The sequence below is a fragment of the Manis javanica genome, chromosome 12 (genome assembly GCF_040802235.1).
Source record: "Manis javanica isolate MJ-LG chromosome 12, MJ_LKY, whole genome shotgun sequence".
Lineage (NCBI taxonomy): Eukaryota > Metazoa > Chordata > Mammalia > Pholidota > Manidae > Manis > Manis javanica.
This window is the reverse complement of record NC_133167.1, coordinates 52,429,265-52,447,112: the sequence shown is the minus strand read 5'-3', so window position 1 is coordinate 52,447,112 and position 17,848 is coordinate 52,429,265. Positions and strand designations below refer to the sequence as shown.

The following is a 17,848-nucleotide window of genomic DNA, read 5'->3' as shown; positions in this document are numbered from 1 at the left end:
AGAATTTTACTTAGAGTGCTATGTTCTTTTTTTTCCTTCTTATTTCAGTATTTGAAAAACCATAGGCATCTCTAGATGATTTAAGATTTCTGTAGTGAACTGAGCTCTACAGCATTTTCTAAGTCTGAGAAACAGTGGGAGGTGGGGTAGTGATTATATGCCACAGAAAAAGGGATCAAGTTTTAAAATTATAAAGGTTTTTAAGAAATAGCTCAGATCTATTACTTTTTGCATACAAGATCAGAGGGGTCTGGAGGGAAGATGATCCACAATCTTGAAAATAAAATAAAATGCTCCCAAAGCTAAAATTCAATAGCAACCTAGAGATAATGAATGGTTTAAGTAGAATGCTGATAAACTTCAAGTCTAACACTTATCAGTCAGGTTACCTCTCCAGCTTTTCAACATTGGTTTCCCCAGGGAAAGTTAGAGAGGACACTTCAAGCACTCAGTTTTACAATGTGAACTTAAGTCAGTGAATAGTTACTATTAGAGTTCTCTGAGTAAACCAGCTTGAATTAAAGGTGCTTCTTTTGTTTCCTTACTTTAAAGTAGAGCTTCTGGTCCTTGGGGATTACACCAAGAGCAGTGAGTCGTATCTGAAATGAGGAAGGGAAAGTCTTGTCAAATTTCATGTTGATTCATAAGAGTAAGCATAAAGGATTATTCACAGTATTTCAGTATGGCAGGGAGGCACCAGGCGAGTCCAGGGTATCAGGATTTGAGTTTCGTAGAGCTTTGTATGAAAAATTGAAGAATTTTGCTGTTTTCAAATACAATATATTTTATATGTAAATTATCACTGATTTTTCTGTTTTCTAATTATTTTTGCTTATAAAATGGTCAAGTATGTGCATAAAAAGAAAATGTTCAGTTACCAAGTCAAAATATTTTGCCACCTGCTATGTATTTTGCCAGCCAGTTAAAATCTTTAGCATTCTTTGGTACAAAGCCTTTAGATGCTTGTAGGGTAGAGGGAAATTTTCCTGTTAGAATCTTTTGGATGACAGTCAAACACTTCTGTAATTTCCTTCACCATTTTTAGCTACTTTTGCCATCACTTACTTCAAGAATGCCTCTGGAATGTCAAGAAGATGCCAGATATTATTTTGAATGTTGTATTTTAATGTAATATCAAGATAAATTTGTTCCTAGAGACTTCAGATGTAAAGGTAGAGTGCTTCTTATCTTTTAGCAAAATGGAAAACTTTAATTAAGGACAGAATGGAGCTTTTGGTCAGTCTCCTACCTGTGAAAGATTAGAAAGGAATGTTTATCCTCTGGCTACAGGCAGTAACAGATTTGGGGTGGGGGTGAAGGAGGCAGGAATTGGGTAGAAGGAAAACCAGAAGCTAGATTGACCACTTAAGTTATCAGAAGGTGCAAATATTTGATACATCACTTCATTGGATTTGTTTTGTCCTGGATATTGACATTTGAGTCCTTCTCATTTAAAGCTTTTAGAATAATGAATCTAGCAATATTCTGGAATAAACTTTTGTTATTTCCCAGTAGAATTAAGTGTACAATTAGAAATTCTATCATTGCTAGCTACTCAAATTCCCAGAAACAAGCATGTGAGGTTTGTTGTGCTGGCACCAATAGGGAAAGAATGATAGAACAGGGAGAGACCTCATGAGATCATCAAGTCCATACTAAAATCATTCAAAATAGATGGTTCTCTAGTCAAAGGTTCAAAGGGATTTGTTACACTGACAAGTGCTATATGACTAGACCCATAACAATAAAAAAGGCTTGCTTGACTTTCTGATTAAGAATCATTTCAGTATCAAACAAAGGATGAATTCTTTCCTAAGAGGCTTATGACTAATTCAGGTTTCTACAAGCATTCCAGGAACAAGATTCTTTTTAGTTACCAAGATCATAAGTGTGATTTTGGCCCAGAGGCTTAAAAACCAAAGCACATATGCTGTGTCTCACTTGTTCTGTGGGCCATTTCTCTTTTCATTCCTATGCTCTAGATTGTTTTTTCTTATCCTTGTTATATTGGGAAACAAGTACAAGTATTTTTAGCTGACTTACCCAAATTAATGTCTTACAGGGCTAACATATTTGAACTAAGCCAACACAAAAACTAAGCAAACTAAACAACCACAAAAAGTAACTAACAGAGAAGACTCTCCCTTGCTCTGTATTGTCTAGATCCTATCTCTTTATTTTTGGTTTTGTGACCTTGGGCAAGTAATTTAAATTCTCTGGGTCTCAGTTTCCTTTTCTACATAGATCAAGAAAGTGAGCCTAGATGACTGAAAAGTCTCTCTTCGCTCCAACAATCTATAACCCAGTCTATCATAAAGCAAAATTGTGACCTTTACCAGGAAGAAAGGCAGTGGGAGGAAAACATGTAAGGAATTTTTTTTCATTTCTCCCACTCCTACAGTTGCTGCAAATGGCTGAAGTCGGTGACTCAAAATTTTATTAGGTATGTTAATTGTTTGAGTAAAGTTTTATGCAAAATTTATGTATTTGAAATTTAAGGGAAGAGAGATTCCAAACTGCAATCTTTTATTTTTCCCATTTTTGACCAGTTCAAGACTTGAAACCTGTTCTACTTTAGAAAAACAAAACAAAACCAAGTAACATATCATGTGTTAGCTTCTCAGGAAACAACATCTAATTGAAGTTAGTATGAACATTAGTATTTACTTCTTCCTTCTAATTAATTAAATATATCTTTTCATTGTCTGCCCCAGTTTTTGCAATAAAGGTAATAACTCCTACAAATGTCCAATATTTTTAACACTCCTATGTTGAAATCCTCCAAATAAGTTCAAAATGCTCACACTCCAGGGAGAAAATGTTGCTAAAGATTTAATTTTGATGATTCCACTCCATACACACAAGCAAAAATAATATATTCTCTTAGAGTCCAACTCTATGGTTTTGAGGGTAGGGAGAGGAGAAGAATCTTTTATTGATAAACCCCCTATTGCTAATCTTGAGATTTCCTCAAATGGCAGAGAGAACTATGGCTATGAAAACTATTGAAGAGAGAATAATACTATCCCATTTTAGTTAGACAGTGTCATTAAAAGACTGGGAAAATGAGCTAACAATAAAGGAATAGTTGTGTTTCATTTCCTGCATTTTTATGTTTAAAAGGCAAATATTTTGTATACTTCCCATTTGATGGAGCTATTGCAAAAATTTCCTGTCATCTCAAATCTTAAAAATAGTGAGTTTCAGAAATTGGATTAAAGACGGTGGTGTGAGAGGTGAGACAGAGGCTTCCTCCTAAAACTGCATATAATACAAAAATATAATTAATACAACTAATCCTGAAAGAGCAACAGGAAAGAGGATGACACCAAATGGCAAACACCTGAAGAAAAGAATAAACCTCACAGAATAGGGTAACATACCAAAGCTGTGGCTGGGCAGGACCCAAGCCCCTCCCCCACCCCAGCTCACAGGTGGGAGGAAGAGAAATGGAGCGGGGAAGGAGTGGAGGCCTGGGACTGCTGAATGCCTAACTCCGGAGATCTTCTCTGGGAGCACAAACCTACATTTCATGGTGCTTGCATGGTACTCTTGTGATTAGGGAGTCGGAAACCTAAGACAGGTAGAATTCCTGGAGAGACTGAGATTCCAGCTGCTCGTGGAAAGCAGGGATCCATATCCGGCTGCTCTGGGACAAAAGAAAGGCGGGAAGACTGAGAGACATCCTAATAAGGAAGCCCTTAGCAAGAGGGAGGCTGCTAAAGGCGCAAGGATTGCACAGAGCTTACTGCTCAGGAGAAAGGACAGGTAGACAAAATTGTCTGGGTGCACTCTGCCCATCAGTTTGGGAGCTTTCATGATCTCCAGGTGCTCCAGCTCCCTGGCTGGCTACACAGCTCCAAGGACCCCTTCTGTGATACGCAGCCTACTGCGCCTTTCTACTGGCCAGCCCCACCTGGCTTGCAAACCAAACCCTATCCTGGCATGAGGCCAGCCAGAGTGAAAAATCTGTCTACAGCAACTACAAACACAAAGCATAGAGGCTTATACTGGTGTGCTCGGCCCACTGGTTGAGGCACTGGAGACAGGCAAAGCAACCAATGAGCAGGAAACAGCTCTTTCCTCCCCCCAGGCAGCAATATCACTCCCTTGCAACCCTGGATATTGCTTCCCAGGCTGAGAAGCTCCAGAGAGTAGAACTTCCTGACACTAGAGGATGCCAAATACAAATATTAAACTCCAAAGGAAACAGGTTCAAAGTAAAATTATTAATACAACTTCTGAGAAAGAGTTAAATGACATCAACCTCATGAATCTTCCTGAAATGCAATTTAAAATAAAAATCATTAATGTGCTCATGGAAGTACAGAAAGATATTCAAGAACTCAAGAATGAATTCCAGTTGGAGATCTAATCATTGAAGAGCACAATGGAGGGTATTAAAAGCAGATTAGATATGGTAGAGGAGACCATAAATGAAATAGAAACTACAGAAGAGGAATACAAAGAAGCTGAGGCACAGAGAGAAAAAAGGATATCTAATAATGAAAGAATATTGAGAGAACTGTGTGACCAATCCAAACAGAACAATATTTGCATTATAGGGGTACCAGAAGAAGAAGAGGATAGAAAAAGGGATAGAAAGTGTCTTTGAGGAGGTAACTGCTGGAAACTTCCCCAATCTGGGGAAGGAAATAGTTCCTCAGTCCATGGAGGTACACAGATCTCCCAACACAAGAGACCCAAGGAAGACAACACCAAGACATATAGTAATTCAAATGGCAAAGACAAAGGATAAGGACAGACTATTAAAAACAGCCAGAGAGACAAGATCACATACAAAAGAAAGCCCATCGGGCTATCATCAGACTTCGCAGCAGAAACTTTACAGGCCAGTAGGGCATGGCATGATGTATTTAATGCAATGAAGCAGAAGGGCCTCGATACCAAGAATACTTTATCTGGCAAGATTATCATTTAAATTTGAAGGAGGGATTAAACAACTTTTACAGATAAGCAAAATCTGAGAGAATTTAGCTCCCACAAACCACCTATACAGTGTATTTTGGAGAGACTGCTATAGATGGGAGTGTTCCTAAGGTTTAATAGCTGTCAACAGAGGTAATAAAACCACAGTAAAGAAAGTAGAACAGCTAATTACTAAGCAAATGCAAAATTAAATTAACTATCCACAAAGTTAATCAAGGGATAGACAAAGAGAACAGAATATGATACCTAATATATAAAGAATAGAGGAGGAAGAAAAAGGAGGAGAAAAAAAATAAAAAGGAACCTTTAGATTGTGTTTGTAATAGTATATTAAGTGAGTTAAGTTAGACTCTTAGACAGTAAAGAAGTTAACCCTTAAACCTTTGGTAACCACAAATCTAAAGCCTGCAGAGGCAATAAGTACATACCTATGGATAGTTACCCTAAATGTAAATGGACTGAATGCACCAATCAAAAGACACAGAGTCACTGAATGGATAAAGAAACAAGACCAACCTATATGCTGCCTACAAGAGGCTCACTTTAAACCCAAAGACATGCACAGTCTAAAAATGAAGGGAACGAAAAAGATATTTCATGCAACTAATAGGGAGAAAAAAGCAGGAATTGCAGTACTTGTATCAGACAAAATAGACTTCAAAACAAAGAAAGTCACAAGAGACAAAGAAGGACATTACATAATGATAAAAGGGTCAATCCAACAAAAAGATATAACCGTTATAAATATCGATGCACCCAACACAGGAGCACCTACATACGTGAAACAAATACTAACAGAATTAAAAGGGGAAATAGAATGCAATGCATTCAGTCTAGGAAACTTTAACACCCCACTAACTCTGAAGGACAGATCAACAGATAGAAAATAAGTAAGGAGACAGAGGCACTGAACAACACATTAGAACAGATGGAACTAACAGACATCTACAGAACTCTATACCCAAAAGCAGCAGAATACACATTGTTCTCAAGTGCACATGGAACATTTTCAAGAATAGATCATATACTAGACCACAAAAAGAGCCTCAGTAAATTCAGAAAGATTGAAATTGTACCAACCACTTTCTGAGACCACAAAGGTATGAAACTAGAATTAAATTATGCAAAGAAAATGAAAAATTCCACAAACACATGGAGGCTTCACAACATGCTCCTAAATAACCAATGGATCAATGATGAAATAAAAACAGAGATCAAGCAATATAATGGAGACGAATGACAACAATAATGCAGCAACACAAAATCTGTGGGACACAGCCAAGGCCGTGCTAAGAGAAAGTATATTGCAATACAAGCCTACCTTAGGAAAGAAGAACAATCCCATAAAAGCAGTCTAAACTCACAATTACACAAACTAGAAAAAGAAGAACAAATGAGGCCCAAAGTCAGTAGAAGGAGGGACATAATAAAGCTTAGAGCAGACATAAATAAAATTGAGAAGAATAAAATAGAAAGAATCAATGAAAGCAGAGCTGGCTCTTTGAGAAAATAAACAAAATAGATAAATCCTAGGCAAACTTATCAAGAAAAAAAAGGGGTTTACTCACATAAACAGAATAAGAAATGAGAAAGGAAAAATCACTATGGCACCTCAGAAATAAAAAGAATTATTAGAGAATACTATGAAAAATTATATGGTAACAAATTGGATAACCTAGAAGTGGACAACTTTCTAGAAAAATACAACTTCCAAGGCTGACCCATAAAGAAACAGAAAATCTGAACAGACCAATTAGCAGCCATGAAACTGAACTGGTAATAAAAAACCTATCTAAGAACAAAACTTATGGACCAGATGGCTTCACCACTGAATTTTATCAAACATTTAGTGAAGACCAAAGGACCCATGCTCCTTAAGTTTTCCAAAGAGTAGAAGAAGAAGGAATACTTCCAAACTCATTCTATCAGGCCAGCATCACTAATATCAAAACCAGGCAAAAATGCCACAAAAAAAGAAAATTACAGACCAATATCCCTGATGAACATAGATGCAAAAATACTCAACAAAATATGAGCAAACTGAATTCAAAAATTCATCGAAAAGATCATCCATCATGATCAAGTAGGATTTATTCCAGGCAAGGATGCTACAACATTTGAAAATTCATCAACACCATCCACCACATCAACAAAAAGGACAAAAACCACATGATCATCTCCATAGATGCTGAAAAATCATTTGACAAAATTTAACATCCATTCATGATAAAAATTCTCAAAAAAATGGGTATAAAGAGAAAGTACCTCAACATAATAGAGGCCATATATGACTAACCCAGAGGCAACATCATACTTAACAGTGAGAAGCTGAAAGCTTTTCCTTTAAGATTGGGAACAAGACAAGGATGCCCACTTTCCCCACCTCTATTCAACATAGTACTGGAGGTCCTAGCCACGGCAATCAGACAACACAAAGAAATAAAAGGTATCCAGATTGGCAAGGAAGAAGTTAAACTGTCACTGTTTGCAGATGACATGATATTGTACATAAAAAACCCTAAAGAGTCCACTCTGAAACTATTGGATCTAATGTCTGAATTCAGCAAAGTTGCAGGATACAAGATTAATACGCAGAAATCTCTTGCATTCCTATACACTAACAATGAACTAGCAGAGGGTGAAATCTTGAAAACAATCCCATTCACAGTTGTATAAAAAAAAAATACCTAGGAATAAATATAACCAAGGAAGTGAAAGACCTATACTCTCAAAACTACAAGACACTCATGAAAGAAATTAAAGAAGATACCAGTAAATGGAAACATTTCCCGTGCTTAGGAATCGGAAGAATTAATACTGTCAAAATGGCTATCCTGCCTAAAGCAATATACAGATTCAATGCAATTCCTATCAAAATACCAATAGCATTCTTCAACGAACTAGAGAAAATCGTTCTAAAATTCATATAGAACCACAAAAGACCCTGAATAGCCAAAGCAATCCTGAGAAGGAAGAATAAGGCAGGGGTGATTATGCTCCCCAACTTCAAGCTCTACTACAAAGCCACAGTAATCAAGACAATTTGATAATGGCACAAAAACAGACCCATAGACCAATGGAACAGACTAGAGAGCCCTGATATAAACCCAACCATGTATGGTCATTAATATATGAAAGAGGAGCCATGAACATAGAACGGGGAAATGACAGCCTCTTTAACAGCTGGTGTTGGCAAAACTGGACAGCTGCATGCAAGAGAATGAAACTGGATTATTGTTTAACCCCATACACAAAAGTAAACTTGAAATGGATCAAAGACCTGAATGTAAGTCATGAAACCATAAAACTCTTAGAAGACAACATAGGCAAAAATCTCCTGAATATAAGCATGAGCAACTTGTTGCTGAACGCATCTCCTTGAGCAAGGGAAACAAAAGCAGAAATGAATGCATGGGACTACATCAAACTAAAAAGTTTCTGTACAGCAAAGAACACCATCAGCAGAACAAAAAGGCATCCTACAGTATGGGAGAATATATTTGTCAATGACATTTCTGACAAGGGGTTAACATTCAAAATATATAAAGGACTTACACACCTCAACACCCAAAAAGCAAATAACCTGATTAACAAATGCACAGAGGATATGAAGAGACAGTTCTCCAAAGAAGAAATTAAGATGGCCAACAGACACATGAAAAGATGCTTCACATCAGTAATCATCAGGGAAATGCAAATTAAAACCACATGAAATATCACCACACACCAGTAAGGATGGCCAGCACTGAAAAGACTAAGAACAACAAATGCTGGCGAGGATGCGGAGAAAGGGGAACCCTCCTGCACTGCTTGTGGGAATGTAAGCTAGTTCAACCACTGTGGAAAGCATTATGGAAGTTCCTCAAAAACTAAAAATAGAAATACCATTTGACCTGGGAATCCCACTCCTTGGAATTTACCCAAAGAAAAAAATTTCTCAGATTCCAAAAGACATATGCACCCCTATGTTTATCGCAGCACTATTTACAGTAGCCAAGAAATGGAAACAACCTAAGTGTCCATCAGTAGATGAATGGATTAAGAAGATGTGGTACATATACACAATGGAATACTATTCAGCTATAAGAAACAAATCCTACCATTTGCAACAACATTGATGAGCTGGAGGACATTATGCTCAGTGAAATAAGCCAGGTGGAGAAAGACAAGTGCCAAATCATTTCCCTCATTTGTGGAGTATAAGGACAAAGGAAAACTGAAGGAACAAAACAGCAGCAGACTCAGAGACGCCAAGAAGGGACTAGTGGTTACCAAAGGGGAGGAGTGTGGAAGGATGGGTGGGGAGGAAAGAAGAAGGGGATGGGGAGGGTATTATGTTTAGTACACATGGTGTGGGGGATCACAGGGAAAACAGTGTAGCACAGAGAAGGCAAACAGTGAATCTGTGGTATCTTACTACCCTGATGGACAGTCACTGCATTGGGGTATGGGTTGGGACTTGATAATATGAGTAAATGTAGTAACCACACTGTTTTTTCATGTGAAACCTTCATAGGAGTGTATATCAATAATACCTTAATAAAAAATAAAAAAAATAGTGAGTTTCACTTAAAAGTAGTATGTGCAAGTCCTTAAGAGGCACTTTATGTCAAAGTGCCAATGTAGACATGGTTTCATGGGAAGATCTAAGAGCATATCTTTTCTATTAGAAGCTATTAGGAACCAGCCTTGGTGACAGGTTAAATCTTTCAAAGATAAAAAAGTACTTCATTTTAGCTGTCACTACTTAGTATGTCAGGCTGATGAAGGTTAGGGTAGCTCAATGACAGACACCACTGAGCATGATGAACTACTGCAAACAATTGTATGTGGACAGGTAAAAGCTGCAAGAAGAGCTGGGTGACAAATTACAATTCTCACTTTTGCATTTTTCTAATGCTGAAAAGAGTAAATAACTTTCATTAAATTTTACCACAGAATCTATAAAACCTGATTTATAAGAAAGTTAAAAAACATATCCATATCTAATAATCTCTAAGAACCTGAATAATGTAAATAGTTTTATACCTTTTATTGGTCAAGTATACAAATTCAGAGGACAGTCCAAACCAAGTGTCTGTGACTCTTGAGCTTAAAAACCCATATTGTTCAGTTTTCATAGTACATTGTATTGGATTTTATTTGAAAATTAAGTGTATGCTACAGATTGCATTGATCACAACAGGGGGAGAAAACAGTCTGTTTTTCATTAGAGTTCCCAGTGGTAACCACAGTGAGAACCAGTAAGTTTGTAGATACAATATTTAACTCCATGAAAATCACAAATGAAGTATATAATTTTTAAAAGATTAACCCATGAGGATAATTTCTAGGTACAGTGTTTATTTTCTAAGCTGTCCTGCTTCAAGGAGGCCTCTCTGAAGAATAATTTCAAATAAACACAAACTTTAGATTTTTATGTTTTCATTTTTTTATTAGGTTGTCATTGATATACACTCTTATGAAGGTTTCACAAGAAAAACAATGTGGTTATTACATTCAGCCTTATTATTGAGTCCCCCCCACACCCCATTGCAGTCACTGTCCATCAGTGTAGTAAGATGCCATTAGAGTTCCTATTTGTCTTCTCTGAGCTACACTGTCTTTCCCATGTCTCCACACATACCATGCGTGCCCACACATGCACCAATCATGATACCCCCACAATCCCCTTCTCCCTCCCTCCCCACCTGCTCTCTCCGACCCTTCCCCTTTGGTAACTGCTAGTCCCTTCTTGGAGTCTGTGAGTCTGATGCTATTTTGATGAGCACAAACTTTAAAACATGAGATTAGACATTCAGTATTTTTCTTTAAAATATATTTCACTGGCTTAGATACTCCAGGGAAGAAGTCGCTACTTTTATACTAGAATTTAGGCATTTTCATTAGTTCAGAAGTATTAAATTGAAAAACCTATACCTTGCCTAACCATTAATAATAGTCATAATCTAACATAAAAAAAAGTCATACGATAAAAATTGTCTACTCTGGACAATAACACCTTTTTATGTTCCAATACTTAGCTCTTCCACCTAATTGGGACGTCTCATACATGATACAGATAATAGCTCTTTTAATACTCTAAGCCATTTAGATGTATGTCCAAGATAACCTACATTCACAAATAGAAGAGTGCTTTCATTTTTACATAGAAATGAAGAATGAGGAAATTCAGAAGTTGGATTTCTGAAAAGATAATTTAAAGACTCTTCAGATATTTTCCCACGTGTTGGCTGCCTGGCGGCCTCAGTCACCCGGTTTGCTCAGGGTTGCCTTGCCCTATGGTGGTTGCCCGGCTTTTGCCCTTCCCTGGGTCTCACCACAGCGTGAAACGTAATTTTCTTATTTCTCATGCTGACACCCCACCCCCAACTTTCCAGATGTGGTTAATATCTGGGGGTTTGTCCTCCCCACTTTCTTTATTCTCAGTTCCTACTACTGCTGGATTCTCTATTTCATATCTGTCCTCTTACAGCCATCCTCTAATGTGAACCACAAAACACATTCACACCAGGCAGCTGGGTTAAAGATATTGGTGTATATCTTGGGATACAAAGACATCATATCACAGCACAGTCTGGCAAATAACATTTAACGTGAATGCCAGACATTCCTGTTCTTCGGCAGTGCGCTCCACAAGGCAGCACTCTTCCTCAGGACTTAGCTCCTGAGGTCTTTCTAGACTGTCTTTCCTACTTCTTGTTATCCCCATTGCTTTTGCTCATTTTGTAACACCTGATTCATCCACCTCTGGTGGAAGCAAAACATTCTTCTCACTTTATTAAGTAGGCAGTATTTTCTTTGTCCAATTTTTAGTTTATTTTAGACAAGGTCTACATTCTAAATAAAGGCCATTCAGCTAACAGAATATTAGGTGAAGGGCCCTGGGAAGAACCCAGGATTCATTTTCACATTCTCCCTATCCCTTTCTGACCATATCCAAGTCCCAAGCCCTGTTGATTCAACTTGAAACACCTCTTTGCTTTCCTGCCACCCTAGTCCAAACTAGCACTGTCTTCTCACCAGGGTTGGTGTACAGCCTCCTAACCTATTGTTGGGAGGGAAGACTTATCTTCTACCAGTTTACATCTAAGTAATGGTGGGGGCCTGTGAATTAATTGAAAATAAATCAAGAGAAGAAAAATTTACTTCCACAATAAATGTGGGAGTACCCAATAAGAACTGACTCTCTGGGAGCAGTTTATATACCAGTTACTGAAGGCTGGTGGGGGGTAAGTGTGACTTCATGGCTTCAAAGGATGGAAGGTTCTGATGAGGATTGTTGACACAATATTTTGGAATTTCCCAGAGCCCAACGTCAGTTGCCACCCTGACTGAAGAGGGGGTTTGTGGAGGCTGACTCTGATAAAGCCTTGCTTTAGTCAGATATAGGAAGTTAAGATGAGATTTCTTCCTCAGATGTTTTCACTTTGAAGTAATCTTTGTGCCACTGCAATGGGTGTTGGTCCCTAGACAACCTCTCTATAGAAGTTCTTGTTCCCTCTAATCTGTTCTCCACCCTGCAGCCAGATGATACTTTTAAAACACCTGATTAAGATATTCCTTTTCTTTAAAACACTTCAGTGGCTTTTCATTACCAAGGATTATGATTTATAATCCTAGATTTACTACTTACCCACTAAACCTTAAAGAACAAAAGAATAAAATGGTATAAATGTAGCCTAAATGGCCAGCATTGATTTATAAGGAAGGAAAGGTAAGGCAAGGTAGATGAATTATGATAAACAAAAAAATCAGACTTAAGTCCATCCCACATTTTGTATTTGTTTCTCAGATTTTACTTCTAAAATCAGTGCTTTGGGCAAAGGGCCAGGTACCAAGTCTTTTTCTCTTCCTTCCACTTTTAATTAACATTTCATTCCTTCAGGGCCTACTGAAATGCTTGGCTAAGTAGGTTCATAAGCTTATGAGTGTTAATAAGTCAATGTACTATGCATTTCCACATACAGTGTTTCTGTTTTAATAAAGTCCTTCACGACTTTTCCACAGGATGACCTATGAAAGGTATTTCAGACCCTGAAGCAACAAGCTGAGAGGAAAATTTGAGCAAATGAGCATTTGAATACATCTCTTAAACCCCAGGCTCTTGCTCTGCCTGTGAATAGAACTGGCCCTGAAGGGAAGAATTCCATTGCCTTTGTATAATCTGCACCACTTAGGAGAGGCTTTCATACTACTCTATATAACCCTATCATGTAGCACAACTTCAATATCAGCAGTAATATTTTGCTATCCATCTGTGGTTCCTACTTGAATTGCCCATATGTTTTTTTTAATAAAATAGCTTTATTTAGATACAGTAAGTTATATCTAAATTCATCCATTTAAAGTATACAGTTCAGTAATTTTTAGTAAATTCTCAGAGTTGTGCAACCATCATCACTATCTAATTGTCAAACATTCTCATCATTTCACAGAGAGAAACCCTATACACATCTGTGGTCATTCCCCATTCCCACCCCCACTGCCCCAGCCCAGCACTAGGTAGCAATCTATTTTCTGGCTCAATGGGCTTGCCTATTCTGAACTTTTCATACAAATGGAACTATACAATATGTGACCTTTTGTGACTGGCTTCTTTTCACCAGCATAATGTTTTCAAGATTCATCAACATTGTAGCATGTGTAATACTTCATTCCTTTTAATTGCCAAATAATATTCCATTATATGGATCTACCACCATTTGTTTATTTATTCATCAGTTAGTGGATGTTTGGGTTGTTTCCACTTTTTGTCAATTATGAATAATGCTGCTAGCATGCAAGTTTTGTATAGAAATATATTCTCAATTCTCTTAGATATATATCCAAGAAAATGTTGCCTGACCCAAAGTTACAATGACTTACCTTTGTTTTCTTTTTTAAGAGTTTTATAATTTTAGCTTTTGACTTTAGATCTAGGATCCATTTTGTATTAATTTTTGTATATGGTGTAAAATTGTTGTCTAACTGCTTTCCTTTTCATGTAGATATCAAGTTATCCCAGCACAATTTGTTGAAATTGAATACGGTTTTAAATCACACATTAGGAAGCTATTAGAGTAGCAGTTATATTAGCTCTCTGTCATTGAGTGTTCTTCTAAGTAAATTCAACTCTGAGAGGCTTCAGGTATTAGTATTTGGTTCTATAGGTTTGTAGGTTTGTATGAACAGTATATTTCTTATTGCTTCTGAATATTTTGTGAATTTAGTTCTGTTGAATATCTTGTGTTTGGATGTATTTCCCTTACCCAAAGTAAATATATCATATGTTGTATTTAAGGTTAAAATGGGTAAGAACTGTTAGAAGTGATTAATCTTGGCTTACTAAGAGCTAGAAATCTATCCATTTATTTCCTCAAGAACAAATTTGTGAGCACATATTAACACCTAATAGTGTAATGAATAAAACATAGTTCTTTGTCCTCAAGGAATGTATTAAAGGGAGAAGAAAAAAAAGTACATGAGTAGATATTTAATATGTGAGATGTTGATATATGGTAAGAATAAATTAAAACAGAGTAACAGCGTACAGGGTGATGTAGAAAAGGCTTGCTAGTTTACATAGAGTAGCTGGTGCTCTTTGATTAGACAACATTTAGTCAGAAACTAAAGGAAAATTGCAGGGAACTATCTCTGCAGAGGCACTAAAGAAGATTATTCCATATAGCGGAAATGGCAAATGCAGTGATCTGAGATGGAAAATGCTTGGTTCAGCTCAGATTTTCCTTCTTTCTCTGAATTTATAGTGCAAACATCATAATTACTGTATCCATCCCAATTCTACCAGTTTCTTTTCTACAAATACTTTGCTATAATGGATTATCCATTGTACCATAACTAAGAAAATTCAGTTTAGATTGTGCTTCAAAATTAGATAAGTTTGCAACTAAGACAAAAACAACAAAATATCAAAACATTTTACAACATTACATTTTGCTTTCTTCAAGAAGTACTATTTCTGATGTTGCAACTTCAATCCATTCAACAAAACTTAACTGAATGCTTATGATGATATTTCCCAAATCATAATTTGTAGACCATATTTGTAGTTCACTTGGGACTGGACAATGGTTTGTGCAAGTAAAGATAGTCTTCACTGATTTATGTTAACTACATTTTGTATTCTGACAATATAGAATGTATCGAATGCCACTGGGATGACTTAATTCCAAGGAGCTTCATGTTAAGGAATTTGGATGGCTTACAGTCTACTTTGAGCATCATCTGCTGTGACACATTGGGTGTGTGTCATGGGGTCAGTTCATCACTTATGCCACATTTGGCTATGGTAATTCAGTGACTCATTAGGGAATGTTAGAAAAATCAGATATTGTTGCCTATCTACTATGTTCCCACTGAATATCAATATCCAAAGAGAAGATATACTTGCTGTGAAAATTTCAATGCATTTTACAGCCATTACTTTTCTTAAAAATGTCAATTTGGAGTAATGTCCTGAAAATCAGTGCCCAGTCTTTCTCAATTCCTCCTCACTCATGTTTGTGATCTCTATTTCAGATTACTTTAGGCAGTTGGCAATCTTAAGTGGCCTGTACATGTGAAAAATTTAATACCTTGAATATTTAAATTTGGAGTATTTCAGAATATACTCAAGTAAATTAAAATGCAGTTATGGAATGCCGCCTTGCCTTTTCACTAAATATATTCAATTCCTATCCATTGCCTAAGGTAAATTAATCCTTTCTGCCCTTGAATGCACATTAAAAGTCTTATAACTTGCCTAGCACTTTTATGTATTATATATCTTGACTGCCATGACCTGGGAGCATATCCTAGCGCTATAGAGGGTTCTCAATAAATATTTATCAATGCATTGTTATTAAGGCTTAAAAGTATTAGGGAGATAATACTTCCCATGGAGTTGAATCCCAACTTTTCTTCTATTTTCTTGTTTTAGTTTTATTTTATTTGTACGGCTTTGGTTTAAAAAAATTAGGAGAGGATGAATGGTAAGAAAAGTTTCAAGTGTGTTATTCCTTTAGGGATATTTTTCTTTGGTTTTACTTGCCCTGTGGTCGGAAATAGATTTCAACTTTAAAAAAGGTTGTACTGAGTCTTGATGGCTACTTCCTTTAAATGTGGCTAGAATGATGGTCTTTAAAGGGTGTTACCAGATTAAATCTCTGCCAACTAAGGAAGGTGGAGCTGTGGGGGAATGAGGCTTTGTTTAATCAGGTTGTATAATGTTTTGCTGAGACATGTTGGGAAAAGCAGTCCATGGTAATGTGGACTTAATATGAAATCACAGTCTGAAGCACACCTTATAAAATTTAGAGATCTCTTGCTATTCTCTTGGGAATTTGTATACCAGAAATGTTAGGGAAAATTAATTAACTCCATTAAACACACACACACACACACACACACACACACACACACACACACACACACACACACAACACCCCTTCCCTAATATTTTTGGGACTGGAAAGAGATTACAGAGGCCCACATACAATATATCAAATTATAAATTTTGGTAAATATCTTTGAATGAAGTGTGTTCTATTCTCTTACCTTAAAAAATATACACCTTCAGGCAAAATTTTCAAATTTAAAATTCTTTGATACATTGGAGCTTCATGTCTAAAAAGTGGAGTCACTGGGAGAGCCTGCTCCAAAGCCCACAGCTCAGGCCTTCTTCCCGTCACTTCCCCAGCTCTATCTCACAAGGTGAGAGGTCTCAAGAGTGTGCAATGTGGCCATATCTTCCCACAGATCCATATCAGATCCCTTGCATACAGGTGCCCTTGGGCAGCCTTCATGCCTTTGGCTGTTTAATACAGATGGAAAAATCTGTGCCTTGTAACAGATAAGGGAAGAAATCGAAGCAGGCTGATGTCCATTTGGATGGAGAATTCTGGAAATCCAGGTAACCAGAGAAGGGGCATAGCTCAGGCTCTGGATAGGTACAACCCTTCAGTTCTTGGAGACTTTGTCTTGCATAAAGAGATGTAGTCAGGGAAGGCAATGAGATTCTCTGAAGCATCAGGTCCAGAACAGAACTCCCTTCTTGCCTGGGTCAAAGAGCCATACTCTGTGTGTGTATGCCAAGCATTGCTGCCTATTTATCATTTAAATATAAAATTTAATATGTAATCACACACCCATTATCATATCTAAGAGAGGTGTAACCTTATGGATGATCCAAAGGGATGAACAATATGACACATTTGTCACTGGGTGCACTTCAACTGTCAGTTGACTGTGGAGATCTAAATACTTCAAATACATGATGCGTTATAAAGAATCTGAAGCCCCTCTCAGAAAGGCTTGGAAAGCTGTCAAGTTTGCCTCATCTATGTACTGAAGGATCAACTTCATCTCACTCCTTACCACACTGCATTGCACTGTGGGAAAATGAGAAGCATTACCTTCTGCTGAGCAGTGCCTAGCAGGGGACTGACACGGGAGCTTCTTTCAACTAGGTGCCTCACCTCATTGGTGGCTTCACATCCTCTTCCTCTGAGAGCTCCTGCTCTTCTTGTATGCACTTTGGAAGGGATAATGATACTGAAAAGAGATAATCAACAAAATGAAGCATGTGAATAAGAAAGTTTTTATGTGTGAATGTGGCTTCAACTTTTTAAAAGGGTAATGTTTCAGCTAGTGTCTGTATTTCAGAAGTGATGCCAAAGACGAGTATAGGTAATAGAAGTCATCAAAATAAATAAGATGCCACAAAGTATTTCTTAAGACAATGAATCAGATGTTTGAGCAAATATTGCAAATATATGTATGTGAACTACTGAGGTTTCGTGCTGTATTTAATAGTCTTGGATAACTTGAACTTGTGAATATAATCTGTTGGTGATCTGATTTGCCAGAATTTGTACCGAGACACTATGTTTCACTGATAAATGTGGATTTCCTTATT

At 37.1% G+C, this 17,848-nt stretch overlaps 1 long non-coding RNA gene across 1 annotated transcript in view; it reads right to left on the bottom strand.

Moving 5' to 3' along the window:
• LOC140845045 (uncharacterized) overlaps positions 1–17,398 on the bottom strand; it is a 99,005-nt gene extending 81,607 nt beyond the window's left edge. Inside the window, exons 1-2 of the long non-coding RNA XR_012123668.1 lie at positions 16,489–17,398; positions 546–599 (exon numbers count right to left, since the gene is read on the bottom strand). This is a non-coding gene — a long non-coding RNA (uncharacterized lncRNA). The remainder of the gene's footprint in view (positions 1–545; positions 600–16,488) is intronic.
• Positions 17,399–17,848: the final 450 nt, after the last annotated feature.